Here is an 18,038-nt window from a genome sequence, read left to right on the forward strand (position 1 = left end):
TGCGGACAAATTCAGGTGGCTGATCTTTTTCTTCCAATAAAATGCCATAATTTAGTGTTAGTCTTCTACAGAAGATGACTTTAATAATGCGCTCCATGTAACCCTCAATATGTATGTTTAGTTTGTAAACCCGGTTGTGTGGGGAGAGGCTCCTGTCTGGTGTTTCGACTTCAAGGAAGTCGTTAGTCGGTGTCATATCCAGAAGATCTATAAGATTTTGGTGACATGGTGTGACTTCTGCTGCACTGTCTAGCAGAGTCACTGTCCACATCCTGTTCTTCAGTAGCGTTCTCAATGTTTTTTGGCATGTTTGGCCAAAATAGCCACAACCTCTTTCTTTTTAAATTGTGATTTTTGTTGTGAAAATTTCTCTTCCTTTTTTGTAAATGTTTCTGAAGAATGTTGTGAGTCCTTTTTTAGCTTCACATAGCCAGTTTGGTGTTCTGGCCACCCTCCTCTCTCACTCGGTTTATCCGATGTGTCCAGGAAGGAATGAGATGAGTGACTGTCAGTATATTGGTATCTGTCAGGAGTTTTTAAAGTTTCCCTATTTCCCGCTGCGGAGATTCTCCTCTTTGGCTTCTTCTTTCTTTATTAGGTTTTTGTTTATCCCAGCATTTTTGATTGCCCTTTTGTGCCTGCCTAGTACTCTGTAGTTATGGTTTAGTTGGTCTGGCCCTCAGACTATAGCAGCCTATACTAATATAAGTTTTAGAAATGATCTTTGGCAGCTTGCGTTCCTGATCCTATTGCAGAATCTCCCGGAGCCACTGGCATATTGCCAAAGCTGATTCTTCCCCTTTAATGTTACTTAAAACAATTGAGGAGACTGTGTCAAAATTGTCAATCAGTTTCATCCCCAAGTCCAGGACAGGGGCTGCCCTGTGTTAATTTTGAATTCGTTTTAACACCGCTAGAAGACTCACAGCCCTTGACTTACCATGTGTGGTGGTATATATTGCAGCAAAAACCATGCCCCAAGTGGCACAATCCTCTATTGAGGGGACCATTTTAAAAAGCAAGCACATTGTGAGAACTCTATTTTTATCTTGGGGTCCTGTATGGGGAAATACTGCTTCCAATTGATTTGTTTTTTGTGCAACCCAAATTGGAATCTTCTCCCACTCAATGGCTGCTTTTCCCATTATTGAATGGACAGTTTGTAGATTTATTCCTGTTACAGCCAATTAATTTATAGCAGCAGGAGCCCTTGTTGGGGCAGTTTGTAAAGTCTGTATTATGAATTGTATTATGCATCTATATATAGCTACGAGGCCAATGTATAATATACATACTTCAGCTGCTTGCATAGCTTGTACATTGGGGTGGTGTGTATTTGTAGGCAATGTTGTACATCATTACTTAAGTGACCTAATCTAACAGGTTGTGTTACATGTGGGAGGGCACCGTTAAACCAATCATGGTGTTCTTGATAAGTTAGAGGTATCTCTAAGTATTGGTTAGGGGTGGGTGTTGAACTTCGCTCCGGTTGTAGAGTTTGCAGAGCTTTTCCCAATCCACGCTCCGCTTGGAGCACACAGTAGTGAAAAGCTCTGCATAGGGGAGTTTTTTTCCCTGTTCGCGTTTCCCATCATTAAGTTGCAACTGCAAACGCGGAAAACCTCACTCCAGACCACCTCCTGGTGAGATTTCTCAATGTAGGTGGTCACAGATGGTCACTACCAATTGCACTGAGAAACCTTCTGTTCTCGTTGAGCAAGCTGCCACTCGAGTAGAAAATCTACTCAAGCGGCAGAAAAGAAGCAGTGCCCTTTTGCGTTGCATGTGATGCCGCTTGCGCTGATGCTACAGTGTGGGAAAAACACCCAGCGCTAAAAATTAGCACCAACGGCGTGACTTAACACACTCTGTCGCTTGCGGAACTCTGTGTAGCGTGGCAGAGTTTTTTGGTCACTTAGCAGAACTCTGTGATCTCTGCCCAGCCTAACATTGTTATGCTCCTTATTTGTGTGGTACATTCGCTAATTTGCATGTGTGAAATGTATTTGAGTCTGCATTAACTACATTGACCCATGAGTTGAATATTTCTGTTCTGTATGTGTTGTGTGCCTCAACCACATATTTAACTTCCCCACCCTTATTTGTTAATCCATTAGCTAAAAGAAACTGCATGATGGGTTGTCTACAGTTTTCTAGTATATTTACTGGTTGTACATTAGTCATATCAAAATATAGGGATCAGTGTTGGGAACACCAACGGGGGAGTCCTTTTAAGGTTTAAGCTTGAACAACCTACAGTCTAATAAAGGTGCTCCCTATTTAGCTGAGGACGATTTTTCCCTGGACATCTCTGTATAAGATAATTATGGTATTTGTAGCATGTGTGAGAAATAGATACTCAGGAGTCCTGTAAAATGAATGCCTTACTATCTTTGGTGAAACCATGTCATAGCCTCTTAACATTGAGACAAGACTGCTGGTTTCGGGTGGCAGCACCACTGTCTGTGGGAGACTGAGTCTATCCCACATTGCCTGGTAGTTGTCGGCCTAACACCTTCGGCTAGCTAGCAGCACATCACCCAAATCTAGAAGTAAAGGTGATTTGTGGTGGCCTGACACATGACACCCTAACTCCTCAGGGAAGTCGTGGTTGGCACATCCTGACCCCTTCTCTCATTAGCACTGGTCTTACACACTCATAGGCAGATAATGAGATGCAGGACAGTTTTCAATGCATTTATTAAAAAAGACTGCAATCTATGATAAAATATATGAGCTGCCACAGTTAGGAAGATTAAACATAGCAACAATTGTTACTATGCGTGAAAAGCATCCTGGCATATTGGAATAAACCTGTGCCTAAGAATTCCTACCTACACTTTCAAGAGTCTACGTGAGAGCATAGCAGTAATAGCCCTTTCTCTGCCCATCTATAGTCCATGGAAGGAATACCCGTCCTTTATCTGAAAAACAGTGATCAAGTGTCAGGGCTGGCTGTGCACTCTTGTGGTGGCAATAATAAATAAATTATCATGTACAGCCTTGAGCAGCCTTGGGCAGAGCTACCCGGTAAAATGTTGTGCAATGAAAGTAATAACAACAATTTTGCGGAATAGCAGCTGATTAGGAAAATAAAACATCCCTGCTAAAAGCAAGCCATGCTAAAATGAATAACAATGAATAAATGAAAACAAAGCATAACTAGGTAAAAGGGCACAGGCCACAGGCCTACGGTAAAATATGTGTGTCCAAGCAAGGATCTAAAATTAACTCATAGCTCTCCTTGCTGGCTGTTCTTGGTTGACTGTGCATCCAGCAGCCATTTTGTCTAGTGATTCTCTATTTATTCCAATTGTCAAAATCATTTTCTATGCAGATCCCTAGGAGAGGGATATAGCCTTTTATTTGTGTTCATTTTTTTACTTTTCCCTGATATCAGTTTAATAATATGCATCAGGATCATTGTAGTATATGTATATTATGAATATGATTGTTTTTATTGCAACCATTTATTTTGCTTTTTTTCACTTGCACCTTCTTAATTCCCAATGGGTTTCTCATGCTCCCGTAGTGCAAATATCGGCAATAAATTTGAGACGTTTAATGATTTTTTTAAAATTCTTTATTTTAGTTTACTTTTTTGTTTTTATTTTCTTTTATTTTTTTTGTTGAAATATTTTTCTTTTATATCTTCTTTTTTAATTTTTAATTTTTATATTTATTTTTAATTTTATTTTTGAATTTTGCCTCCATCCATCCACCACCCCTGACTGCAATAGGTGCACAGCCACACACCTGTAATAATTTTTTTAGGTATTATTCATTTTCTTCCTGGACCCCTGCCTGACATAGGCATACACTAGCCTTCATTTTTTAAAGATTATTCCACTTTCTAATGGAAATTAAATTTTATGTTAAGGGGATGTGGTTTGACGTTAAAATAGTTGGATATATTGCTGTTTATTATTTGGGATAATAACTTATGTAACCAACCACACTAAACTACATTGCCTTTGCAACAATGTCATGTTTCAATAAATGTTTATTTTGCTTGTTTGCTTTTTGGTGCAAGGGAAGAGACATTACCCACAGTACTGCCAGATAGAAGGGCTGTCCAAAGACACATGGCCGCACAACACGTAAAGTCAATCCTCTGATCTCTTCCACTTGTGCGGTTCAGTGCCACTGCCAACTGACAGCTTTAAGATGGCCACGAAGAAAGGTGCTTTCAAGAAAGTGGCCAGTGAGAAGTAGCTTTTCAACACTCACGTGCCAACCAAAACCTTTATTGGGAAACTTTTGTCTGCCTCACCGGTCCCTGGGGAGGAAGCTGGGAGAAGCACTCTCGCATCAATGGTTCGCAGATCTCCGGCAAGAAAAGGGAAAGGTACTCCACCATATTCTCCAAGCACCCCTTCTGATGATGATCTGGACATGAATTGGAGCCTGGCAAAGTCTAAGAGATGGTAGGGGAGGCAAGGGAAAAGAAAAGTACCTAAAAGCCTTAGAATCATAGAAGGGAATGAGGAGGATGACTGCGAGCCTGTCATTGTTATGGAAACTGGCACAGAGAAGACCGACATTACCACTTCTATTCAACCTGCTCCAAGGAATGTTGCACAGGTACTACCACCAGTGCCAGCTCCCATATTTGTAAGGGCCCTGCTGAGACCTGCATCAATCCCTACCTCAGTAGAAGTATGCACTGCAGGGAGGCAATCAACAATACACCCACCTACCTCCAGTTGTTCTTCAGGCTTTGGCACTGGCATACTAAGAAAATTCTCCTTCCCAGTTTGGAACTCCTTTACAATTAGCGAGCAGGAGGATAACATTGCAATATGCTCCAATTTCCATGCAAGTGTTTATCAAGGTAAGCCTGGTTCATATTATGGTACTGGAAGTGAAAGGACCCATATGAAAAAATGTTACGCAATCTCGTGGGAGCAGCACCCTAAAAAAATTGCTGCACTTGATGGTGGTGAAGGTGAGGAGAGTGGGGAATCACCAGTTCTAATCACTGTGGGAGGTGATGAGAAAGAAGAGGGTGACATCTTTACTCAAAGTAGTCCTTTCCCAGCAGTGCAGCCAGCACCACTGGCCTCAGCAACTTCAAAAGAGTCAGATGGACACACCCTGGCATACAGTGACTGTCCCAAGACGCACATTGAGTCTCCCATCTCCTACTTCTCAAAAGTCACCTGCATCACTAGCCTCAAAAAAGCTGAAAATCTAGGCTACTATGCCAAGATTGTTAGGCAGGAGGGGCCCTACGACCATAACCACCCAGTGGTATGTTTCTACAATGGAAAGCTGGCTAAAATGTTAGTCCTGGACCTCCTCCCTTTTTTGTTTGTGGAAGGAGTGGGGGTTTTAGAATGTGTGGTTGCCATCTGTCCAAAAGGAAAGGTTCCAAATTGGATCTATTTGACCAGAGTTGCTTTTTCTAGAGCTCCATTAGGATGTGCTGCAATTGGCTGGGCAAGCTTTACAGCAAAGTGCAGTTCACACTATCCATGTGATGACTGACATGTGGACCAGTTGTCAAGGAACTGATTACATGTATCACTGCACACTAGATCTCTTTTGTGGGTGTTAGACAACAGCTATCTACAGATCTCATTGTTGAAGAAACTATTAAGGACGTTCAGCGGAATGCAACAGTAGCCATGTTTGCATAGAGCCGCTGCAGACATCTTGGAAGATTTTGACAGCATGGTGCTACCCAGAGGTCTCAGAATTAGATTTGTTGCCACGGACAATGGCAGTAATACAGTTAAGGCAATGGCAGATGGTGGCTATTTCAGGGTCCTGTGTTTGGTGCATCAACCTGATTGGGCAGGACTTTCTCAAAAAGAAAACATATTCAGCAACATACCTACCACCTGCAAAGGAATCTGCACTCATTTCAGCCATTCTTTCAAAGCCTAGAAGCAGTTGAGGATTATTCAGTGTGCTAATAGAGTACCAGTTAAAGCCCTCATACAGGAGGTGCCAACACATCTGAACTCTACCTATCACATGTTGCAATATCGGTTTGAGCAGAAGTATGGCCATGGCTATGGACAAATGGGGCCTAGTCAAATGCCTGACTCAGATGCTACTTCTTTTTAAATTTTCACAAAGGAAGGCAGTAAGGAGGATAATACAATGGGCCAAGCTATCCTGTTGTTGCATCTGCTAAAGGACCAGTTAAAGAAGATGTCTGAAAGGTTTGCACTGGCAGATGTGAACAAAAATGTAGAAGGGCATTCCTTGGTTGAGAGCTTCATCCTTTGCTTGGCTGTTAATACAAGGGTGCAAAAAGACACCATGTTGTCCACAGAGTACATCTGTGCCACACTACTTGATCCACGGTACAAAAACATTGACAACTTTCATTCCTTTTTTCTGAAGGGGATGTTTCAAGAGACTTGGAAAAAGAATGGCTAGAAATTACTAGAGTCACAGTCTCAGGCAGAAGTTCTGGGGTGCGGCCTTCAACTTCCAGAGAGGGCAATCTTATCTCACAGCAGCCAACACCAGCAATAAGAACAACAGCAACAACCACAGCTACAGGAATAGTAGAATTGGCCCCAAACTCTTAATTGGCTTGGCTTCGAGTGGCAGGTCTTAAGTCCAGTGCAGACGCGAAGGCAAAAGTGATCAAGCAAGCAGCAGCAGCACCAATGACCATTAGGACCATGTTCCAGGAGTATCTGGATGACCCAAAAAGGTCTATGTGGATCAAAACGCATTGATGTATTGGTATGTGAAGATGAGCCAATGGCCAGTGCTCAGCAGGCTGGCATTAAAGTATCTGGCTTGTCTGGTTTCCAGTGCGTCTGCTCATCGTGTATTCAGTGCAGTAGGTGCAGTTGTCACAGTCAGACAGACCAGTCTCTTGCCTCAAAACATGGAGAGATTGACCATGATCAAAATGAATCAGCATTTCATACCACACAATTACACTGATCCTGAAACAGTACCGGAGGAGGTGGAGGAGGATTAGTCAGACTGAAGTGTGTTAGCTGACCAACTTTTGGGCAAACAACCGGAGTTTGAAGTTGAACTCTACTTCCCTGACTGAGTGTGCCACCACAGTACTTTTTAATTATTTATTGTTGAACTTCTTTTTTTGCCAAAAAGAAATACAGCTAGCGCAACATTATGTTTCTGTCTGATTTGTGCTGCCCCACCATTTTTAGTCGCATGTATGGAGGGACTTGAGTTTGAACAGTGTGGAGTGAAGAAACCTCCCCATTCCCTTCAAGACATTGACAACAATGCCTGCCTCCCTCCCATGACTATCCTTTTTTGCATCACCTAGCAGGGCTGCCCCAGAAGATCATTGATTTACAAGACTACCAAATTCCAATGTGTTGCTTGTATCAAATCTGAGATACTATTGTGTACCTACCACCAGGCTTGGATTATAATAGATAACTTTTGCACCAATGAGTGATGATATATTATGGAGTGATTGAGAGTAATGTTTGATGATTTATGTGGTGGCAGACAATGAGGGAGGGTGTTCAACTAACTTGTAAACTTGATTTAGATGATTTGCAATGTTTGGGGCCTGATGGGTGATCATTTTTCCTGAATGTGATTGGCCATTTCAAACATAGGGAAACTTAACTTCTGGGTCCACTCCTATTTTCTGGTTCTTCAGAAACCAGACCAATCATTTTAGTTAAAAGATACAAATCTACACAAAACACTCCAATTCTGTTTCTCTACTTGTTCTGCAACAGTAGTGCACTACAGGTCTATCTCACTTGGGTCAGGATTGGGACAGAGTTACTCGGAGTCAAAAGGAGGAGAGAAGGACTCAGCGCGAGACTCCCTTGGCAGCCAGAAGAAGGAAGTTATTGACTTTAAAATGAAACCATGATGATGATGACTCTGAGGCCTAGTACGCAGCTCTGTGGAATGGAGAGAGGTGCGTTGATTTGGGAGATGCTGCTGAGTGTGTGTGCTAAACTGCTGGCAAATGTGAAAATTCTCGTGTTTTTGCTCTGCTTCTAAGTCTTCTTGGTACACTTCTCATGAAGCTTACCTTCCTTCTGTTCTTCTCCTTGACTCTACAATACAGTTTCTGTTTTATTATCCACACGCCTTCTCCTTTCCTGCATGAATGAAAGGTGAAAGCTGAGCTCACCACTCCTGCTTACCTACCGGACTGGTACAGCCAAGCACCAACGAGTGATGAATATTTTAAGAAGAATGTAGATGAACCACCTAATTTGGAAATACAGTTTAATTTTTCTTTTAACAATCACATTTTGAGAACTGGGTGAGTTGACTTCACTCCTCTATAATTTGTATTTTTCAAACCTAGGTGACAGAACATTTACATATCCATTGGTAACTTGGGTCTCTGGGGCTGAAGGACTGTTTGTAATGCATTTAACTGAACTGCATCATACTCATTTCTTCATTTCCTTCCACAACAGATTGAGGATGATGTGCTGCTCATCGCCCTGATGAATATTGTTGTTGTTTTGTGTTGTGTATAGTTTGTCTTTGTCATATCTTTCCCCATAAACCCTTGTCATACATTCATCAAAACCCTAACCCTCATCCCCCGGCTGTGTGATTTTTTGAGGTGTGACTTAATTTACACCAAATGTAGTTAAATGTGACACCACCTCACTGCAGGATCTTCTATTAGCTGAGCAATAGCCCCGACCAGCCACACTTACTCAACCACGCATAAGAACATTATACCTCATCATTCAGGCCTTGTGTTTCATAAATGCTTAACCCTGTCCATTCCATACTTTTGAGTATATTTTTTCTGACTTGAGGATTTTGTAACTTAGGTTTTCATTAAATTCCATTCTCCCCATGGCTCAGAATAATTTGTTATTGCTAGTTTTTGTTGTAATATCTGGCATTCTTTGTTGTGTCCTAATGGTAGTAGTCTGGTCTAAGTATTTCAATTTAGTTGCCTGTGATGAGTAAACCTTTTGATTAATCCAACAGTTGGAGCTCACCTAGGTGGGAGTGGGACCTTGCTTGTGATGCCTTCCCTGTTAGCCCACAACCACCACCACTATTACGAAGGCACCTTGGCAAACCATCCACTAAGTTTTTGGAATATTAAGAGAGGTAGAAGCCATTGCTTCATCTATTCAGACAAGAGACCTATGGAGTGAACTGAACTAGTTTTGTTCATAAGTATGCAAGCCACTAACTTCTGCTTCGGATAGGTAATGGTTTATCTAGGTTTCTGTAGGCAATATAGGGAATGGTAGCATACCCCCAGTAGTCAATATTGTTCCAAAAGGTAGTAGGACAAGGGCATAGCGAACTATCCCTAACTGGTATAAACTTTGAAAGGCGGATAAAAAAATTAAAAAACAGGCTGCGTGAAAAGGTATCAGTGCAAAGTTAAAGTAAAACACGAAAAGACTTCCTCAAGCATAAAGCATAATAGAAATGTTTCCCTTTTCTCAACAAAAACAAACAAAAAAACTAAACCCACCATCTCCACCCACAACAGGCCCACCCCTCTTTCTGAACAATGTTGCCCCAACCAATGTCCAAAAGTAAATGTCCAAGTAAAAGTTCAAAACAAAGTCCAAAAGAAATTGCCCAGCCCAGTTCCCTCCCTCTACACCCAAAACAAAACTCACTCCCATCAAAATTAAAAATAAAAATTAGCACTCTCTGTGAGGGTCTGCAGTTCTTGTAGCTGGGCCACGAGGCATGCCATCCAACAGCCCGAGTGTGCAAGCTCATGCAGCATGTGATCATGTAACAAGCAGTACAGGGGGCAGCAATGGTGGTATGCGGTGGGCAGCTGCCAGCAGCGCTGGTGTTGATGTGGCCTGGAGGATGGAGGTGTAGGTGTCTGGCTGGAGGAACAAGGGCCTGGGACAGAGGCATGTGCCTCACCCACTGCATCCTCCTGCCATTTATACTCCACCCGGGTGGCCTCCAACTGCTGCCACTGTAGCCAGGCCACTATCTCCAGCTGTGTTGGTGATGGACCATCAGGAGTAGCTTATTCAAGAAAAAAGACAAATTGTAAACAATGCTCTGTGTAAACACTTGTTTAAAATTAAATAGTGGCACAGTTGTAGTAAATTGATATTCCCCTAGGGTCATTGAAATTTTCAAAAAGATTAGGAGAGTCACAGGGACCTGATTTTACTCAATCACATAGAAGCACTGACTGGCTGAAAGTGATTAAGGTAGAATTTTTCTTTTAATGGAATTCCTAAAAAAAACACACAGACACTTTGGCCCTCATTACGAATCCAGTGATCGCATGACCACCAGACTCGAGGTGGTGATCCCACTGCCAACAGGTTGGTGGTGGGACCACCACATTCTGACGGTGGCAGAGCCGCCTGGTCGGGCCACCGACTCCACCAGGCTGCCGCAAGCAAGTCTTTCATCCTCCAGGGAATTGCTGCTTGCATGGCCGCCCTAGGAATTATGAGTCACCATACCACCAGCTTTTGGAGGCATCGGGGGCCCCTGGTGGTCCCTGTACTGCCCAAGCACTTGGCATGGGCAGTGCAGGGGCCCCCATGCACATCCTCATCACGCATTCCACTGCCCAAATAATGAGCAGTGGAATGCGTGCCGGTTATGTCGCGCCGCACCACGCGGCGCGAGCCGAGCATTCAGCTCGCGCCGCACAGCGCGTCCTTAGGACATGGCACGCCCCGAGCCTTCTGTGCACCTCGCGAGGCCCCAGATTTTGCTTGGGGCCTCGCTTTGCTTTTTCTTGCGTCCCTGGTACCCCCTGACCCCTCCTTACCTGTTCTTTTTTCTTCTTTTCTTCTTTGGGGCATTTTATTGTACTTTCTTTATGTCTTTTCCCCCTTCCCATGTTACCTTTTTCTTCCCAGCATTCCTTGTTCCCTATTCTCTATGGTTCCTACTCTATTCTGTCCTATGTACTTTTCCCTATCTAAGATGGTGTCCTGTTACTTCCTGTTGGTCATTTCCTGTTTCTTGGTATTTAAGGGCTCTGTTTTCTTCCTTTCCTTGCGCTGCAACACTATCTGCTCTGATTGTGTCTTCGCTCCTGATTCTTTGCCTTCGGTTCTGAATCTTGTCAAATTTCGTGTTTACCTGCATTTTTGTTTCTTTTTGATTCCTGGTTTTTGTTCTTGTTTCAGGAATCTACTGTTTGGATGTTTTTTCCGCTTTTTATGGTTTTTTTCCCTCTGGCGCTATTTCTAAAGGGCACTTCTGGCGTTTCCATTGCCTACAGCACCGTGGCTACTAGAAAGAGTCGCCCCTTTCTGGGCCAAAGCCGAACCTTCAAGACCCACGCCACTCGATCTGCGGATTCCAGGCGTAAGCAGCACGTGAGTCGTGACAGATTGCAGCGCCCAACCATACCGATGTCTTCTGACACCATGGACGATACAGTGGCGGCTGCTGCAGATCCTGATCAATCTCTTCTGAATACTATTCAGCAACAAGCTCAGGAATTGCAACAACTACGCAATGAGAATGCTGTGTTACGACAGGCTTTGGCCTTCCGCAATGGTGATGTTCCGACTATCTCCGCTTCTACTCCTCGTTTCTCTGGTGAACCAACTAAACTGCGTGAATTCCTTGATGCATTAACGGTGTACTTCGCCTTCCGACCTACCCAATTCTCCCATGACAGGACAAAGGTGGGGTATCTTATCAGTGCATTATCCGGTCCTGCCTTGGCCTGGGCAACCCCGATGGTGTCATCCAACGATCCGGTATTGTCGGACTACTCTGCTTTTGTGACTCGCTTCAAACAAATGTTTAGTCGTCCAGGATTGGAGGCCTCAGCGGAAGAAGCCTTATGTGACATCCAGCAAGGCTCCCAAGATGTCCTTCAATATATTACACGTTTTCATCAACTAGAGGCAGAGACCACCTGGGTGGAGCGTACCCTGGTGACTTTGTTTCGCAGAGGACTTAAAGAAGAAATAAAAGATGAATTAGTACATTCCACCAGAGTTGAAGATCTTCGTGGCCTGATGGATCAAGCACTTTCCATCGAGTATCGTCTTCAAGAGCGACGAATGGAGAAGAGAAGGAGTAGAGGGTCTTCCCAGCCAAGCACTTCACGGATGTATCTGCCTCGTTCTGAGGAATCTCGTCCTCCTGCTAGAGACATAGAGGGGAAACCCATGCAAGTGGATACTACTCGAGGGCCGCTCTCCGCTAGTGAGCGGGAAGACAGACGTAAGAAAGGATTGTGCCTATACTGTGGTTCCGCTGGTCACATGCTTCATACCTGCCCTGTACGTCCACCAAGACCCTCGGGAAACGCCACTTCCCGTCCTCTGTAAGAAGGGAGGGGACGGGATCATCGGCTATACCTTCCATCAGTTCATTTAATGACAATACAACATACTTGTTCATGTTACCTGTCATATTACAACTACCTGATGGCCGTCAAGAAAGGACTATGGCATTACTAGATTGTGGTGATAGTGGTATTTACATGGATAAGACTTGGGCCACTAATCAACAGATTCCAACACAACCCAAAGACATTCCTGAACAAGTGCACACAGTGGATGGATCCTTGATATCCTCTGGTCCAGTCGATACTACGACCTTGATGTTAAATATACAGTTTGGTAATCATCAATAACACATCTCCTTTGATCTCATTTCATCTCCCAACCATACCATCATTCTCGGTATTCCGTGGTTTACAAGACATAATCCGTATGTGAACTGGGTAACCCGGACTATTTCCTTGTCCTCACAGTTTTGCCATGAGAACTGTTTTGCTTCCGACAAATATTGGTCACCGAACAGATTAACACCTATTAAAAGTACTACGGAATATTCCATCAATACGGTCCAAGGAGTCCCTGAACACTATTTAGAGTTTCAAGATGTGTTCCAAAAACCATCCAGACCTGTATTACCTCCACATCGAGAGTACGATTGTGCTATTCCCTTCGAACCTGGAACTGTCGTTCCCTTTGGGAGGATGTATTCTCACACGGAACCTGAAAAGGAAGTTTTAAAGGAGTATCTGGAGGAAAATGTACAGAGCGGTCTTATTGTTCCATCGTCTTCTCTGGCAGGGGCTCCTCTCTTTTTTGTACCCAAGAAGACTAAAGATCTTCGTCCTTGCCTGGATTTTCGAGGCCTGAATAAGATAACTATAAAGGATCGTTATCCTTTGCCCCTCATCAAGGATATTCTAGAGGCAGTCAGAGGGGCTCAACGTTTTACCAAATTGGATCTTCGGGGAGCCTACCACCTCTTACGTATTAAGGAAGGAGACGAGTGGAAAACAGCATTCAGGACACCATTTGGTCATTTTGAGTACAAGGTCATGCCTTTTGGTCTTACGAATGCCCCCGCAATATTTCAAAGATTTATGGACTCAATATTTTCTGATCTCTTGAACCAGACAGTTGTAATCTACTTAGACGATTTCCTTATTTATTCTAGACATCCCGAACTCCATTCTTCCCATGTGAAACAAGTCCTTCAAAGCCTCCGGGCACATCAACTATCCCGTAAACCCGAAAAATGTGAGTTCGATAAGACAGAAGTCAAATATCTGGGTTATCATTTAAGTCCCACCGGCATAGCTATGGACCAAGAAAAAGTACAAGCAATTCTCGATTGGCCTTCTCCCTCTTCTATTAAAGAAACACAATGTTTCCTAGGATTAGCAAATTTTTATCGGCAGTTTATTCTAGACTTTGCTAAACAGACCAGCCATATAACTCATACTTTAAAGAAGGAAAATTTAAAGAAGGGATTTGTCTGGACTAAGGCGGCTGAAACAGCTTTTCAAGATTTAAAGAAGAAGGCTTTCATTCAAGCCCCCATCTTAAGACATCCAGATACCAACAAACAGTTTATTGTAGTTACCGATGCTTCCGAAAGAGCTATTGGAGCTGTCTTACTCCAACAACAAGAAGATGATGGTCTTGAACATCCTGTTTTCTATCTGTCCCATATACTCTCTACAGCAGAACAACATTACTCAGTACTAGAAAGGGAGTTATTAGCTCTGAAAACAGCCTGCCTAGAATGGAGACAGTTTCTGATGGGTTCCAAGGAGCCTTTTGAGGTGAGAGCAGACCACCGTAATCTACAATGTCTACGTAATTTTGTATGCCAGAATTGTCGCCAGGCCCGTTGGGCCTTTTTCTTCAGTCAGTATGATTTTTACATCACCTATATTCCTGGATCCCAAAACATTCTGGCTGATGCTCTGTCTCGCCGTTATCCAGATTGTACTCCTTCCCCATCTCAGTATCTACTGGAACCTAGTAAGATCATTGGAGTTGCTCAATCTTTTCTGGAGGAGGTACAACTGGAGTACTCCAGCCTGTCTAACAGCGAAGTAGAGAAACTAAGAACCTTTTTATGCAAGAAGGAAGGATACTATTATCATCAGAATCTGTTATTCCTCCCTACTAACAGAGTTCGAGACAAGGCTTTACAGATGTGCCATGATTCGCCGGTTGCTGGTCATAGAGGCATCAAGGCCACACAAAACTTCTCTCGCGATCTTTCTGGTGGCCTACCTGGAAGTCAGATGTTGAAAGATACGTTCAGGCTTGTCCCATATGTGCTCAAGTCAAGATTCCCCGTACCAGACCTGCAGGATTACTACAGCCTTTGCCTGTTCCACCAGCTCCATGGCATACTATTTCTACTGACTTCATGTGTTCACTTCCACTATCAGCTGGAAACCAGGTTATCATGGTCACTGTTGATTCCTTTACTAAAATGGCTCACTTCACTGCCCTAAAAAAGTTACCTACATCCCAAGAATTGAGCCAGATATTTATCGACCATATTTTCCGTCTCCATGGACTTCCACATACCATTGTATCTGACAGAGGACCTCAGTATATTTCCCGGTTTTGGAAATATTTTTGCCAGACACTAAATATCAATATAGCACTATCATCCGGTTTCCATCCTCAGACCAATGGACAAACCGAGCGTCTGAACCAAGGATTAGAACAATACCTTCACTGTTTTTGTAATTCTACCCAAAGCAAATGGAACACTTATCTCCCTATTGCTGAATTTTCCTACAACAATACTGTCCATAGTGCCTCCAAGGTCACTCCTTTTTTCTGTTCTTATGGCTATCATCCTACCTCTTTTCCTACTTCTCCTCAATCTACCTCTCCTCTGCCTGCGATTACATCTTTTTCCAAACGTCTCCTGCAAATCCATAGGCTAATTAGATCTAATTTATTGAACACCAAGAGATATATGAAGAAGGTTGCAGATAAGAAACGTGGACCCACTCCAGATTATCACCCTCAAGATAAAGTCTGGCTTTCCTCCAAATTCTTGCCCTCACGCCTTTCTCTTAATAAGTTCACACCTCGCTATTACGGGCCTTTCCGTATTCTTCAGTTGATCAATCCTGTCACTGTCCGTCTTCGCTTGCCTCATACTTGGAAGATTCATCCGTTCTTTCATGTGTCCCAGCTCAAACCTTATGTACCTGACCCTTTCTCTCGTCAGTTTCCTTGTCCTCCTCCTGTGTTGGTGAATGATGTACCTGAATATGAGGTTCAGGAAATTTGTGACTCTCGCCTTTTTCACAGATGTCTTCAGTATTTGATTCACTGGAAGGGATATCCTCTTAGTGAATGCTCTTGGGAAGATGCATCTTCTGTTCATGCACCTCTTCTGATTTCTCGTTTTCATCGTTTGTTTCCCTTCAAACCTGGGCCTTCGGGGGGGGGGACCTACTTTCGCGCCGCACCACGCGGCGCGAGCCGAGCATTCAGCTCGCGCCGCACAGCGCGTCCGTAGGACACGGCGCGCCCCGAGCCTTCTGTGCACCTCGCGAGGCCCCAGATTTTGCTTGGGGCCTCGCTCTGCTTTTTATTGCGTCCCTGGTACCCCCTGACCCTTTCTTACCTATTCTTTTTTCTTCTTTTCTTCTTTGGGGCATTTTTTTGTACTTTCTTTATGTCTTTTCCCCCTTCCCATGTTACCTTTTTCTTCCCAGCATTCCTTGTTCCCTATTCTCTATGGTTCCTACTCTATTCTGTCCTATGTACTTTTCCCTATCTAAGATGGTGTCCAGTTACTTCCTGTTGGTCATTTCCTGTTTCTTGGTATTTAAGGGCTCTGTTTTCTTCCTTTCCTTGCGCTGCAACACTATCTGCTCTGATTGTGTCTTCGCTCCTGATTCTTTGCCTTCGTTTCTGAATCTTGTCAAATTTCGTGTTTACCTGCATTTTTGTTTCTTTTTGATTCCTGGTTTTTGTTCTTGTTTCAGGAATCTACTGTTTGGAGGTTTTTTCCCCTTTTTAGGTTTTTTTTCCCTCTGGCGCTATTTCTAAAGGGCACGGTCTGTTCTTGGCGTTTCCATTGCCTACAGCACCGTGGCTACTAGAAAGAGTCGCCCCTTTCTGGGCCAAAGCCGAACCTTCAAGACCCACGCCACTCGATCTGCGGATTCCAGGCGTAAGCAGCACGTGAGTCGTGACAGGTTGCTGCTGCACCTGCTGCACCGTCACATTGGTGCTGGCTCCATTAGGAGCTGGCATCAATGTTAAGGCCCTGTTCACTGCAGGGCCGTTGGGCGCAAACATTGTTTCCGCCCACCAGCCCTGTCGGGAACTCCTAATAGGGCCAGCTGGGTTCATGCCTGTAATGAGGGCCTTTGTGTGGAGAAAGAAAAAGAAATCCCATTAATGAGTAAGGCATCATCAGCTATGGAGTACAAGTATTCTATTCTTGTTGTGCTAAATTAATGGATATATGCTATCTAGCTCAGTGGTTTCCAACCTTTTGACATCTGTGGACCCCCACTTTATAATTACTGGAACCTGTGGACCATCAATGGATTGTTCTTGGAATCCGGGGACCCCGTCCTAAACATTGTCGATGATTTGAACCTCAAAACAATACACAAAAAAATACAGACACAAACATTCATCAAAAACATACACAAATGATAACACCTTTTATTTAATTTGCAAACAAATATAAATGAAAACAATAAAAATGTTAATTTTTATAGGAAGGGTGGAGCTTTTTTACAGTTAATTGAAGCCACACATCGTCCATACTATATTCTGTTTGATGCACCTTCTGTACTCCCAGGATTCAATTGGAGGATACTAATTTAATTTTTAGCTCCCATTTCAAATTCCTAGACATTTACAGTATGTTTTTTTATAAATTTCCATTGTATATTTAGCCACTTTATTTATATACACATAAATATCTGTTAAAATTATTTAATTTTCTATGGAGTCGCTGACCCCCTGAGGAGCTTAGCTGACCTCCAGGGGTCCCCAGACCACAGGTTGGGAACCACTGATCTAGCTCATAGGGTACGTCTTTGCTACTCTCTCTGCGGTCTGTTGCTGGAGCAGCTACAATGGAAAATTATCTTACTTTGATTCCAATGACTCTGCTTGCCTCCAAATGCTCTTCAAATCTACCCTTACTCCAAAGAGACACATGGATAATATTCATCACACACGTCATGTATAACATGCGAATAATAGTTATCCTGTTTACCGCAAGTAGATGGCGTGAAAAAACAAATGCACTGCATGACAGGGAAATGAAAGGGATACATAGATTTTATTGGACACAGAGTATCCCAGCCACAAAACACAAAATCACAGGCACTTAATCCAACTTTTCTTCCTGGCCTCGCCCTCAAACACAAATTATTTTAAACAAACACATTTGCTTGGCAGTAAGGAAAGGAAACTTGACTTACTTTAGTGCAGGGTAAGTTAGAGTGAGGCACGTTAAAGGAAAAATGCCGGTTAGGTAGAGGTTTTGCTATAGAATAGTGGGATGTCACTGATCATCATGTGCCTAAGCTTTGGCTTAGTCAGTCAGTCTAGTTGAAAGCTGTAAAATGTCAAAAGTCAAACATTTGAACAGGTAAAAATCCATTGTGGAAGCCACAAAATAAATATATTAACCACTTGGCCAGAAAAATGTGGCACATGCCAAGAATGGATTTTTCAATTTTTTTGGTAGGCTCGGACAGAACTTAGAAATGAATAAAGGAGTAAGGTACTAGGGGGTGATTGAGTGGGCACAGGGAGGGAAGGGAAACACACCTTGTTTTAATTTCTGTGTGCAATGCATTGAAAACT

Source organism: Pleurodeles waltl, chromosome 4_2 (genome assembly GCF_031143425.1).
Source record: "Pleurodeles waltl isolate 20211129_DDA chromosome 4_2, aPleWal1.hap1.20221129, whole genome shotgun sequence".
In the NCBI taxonomy this organism is placed as follows: Eukaryota; Metazoa; Chordata; class Amphibia; order Caudata; family Salamandridae; genus Pleurodeles; species Pleurodeles waltl.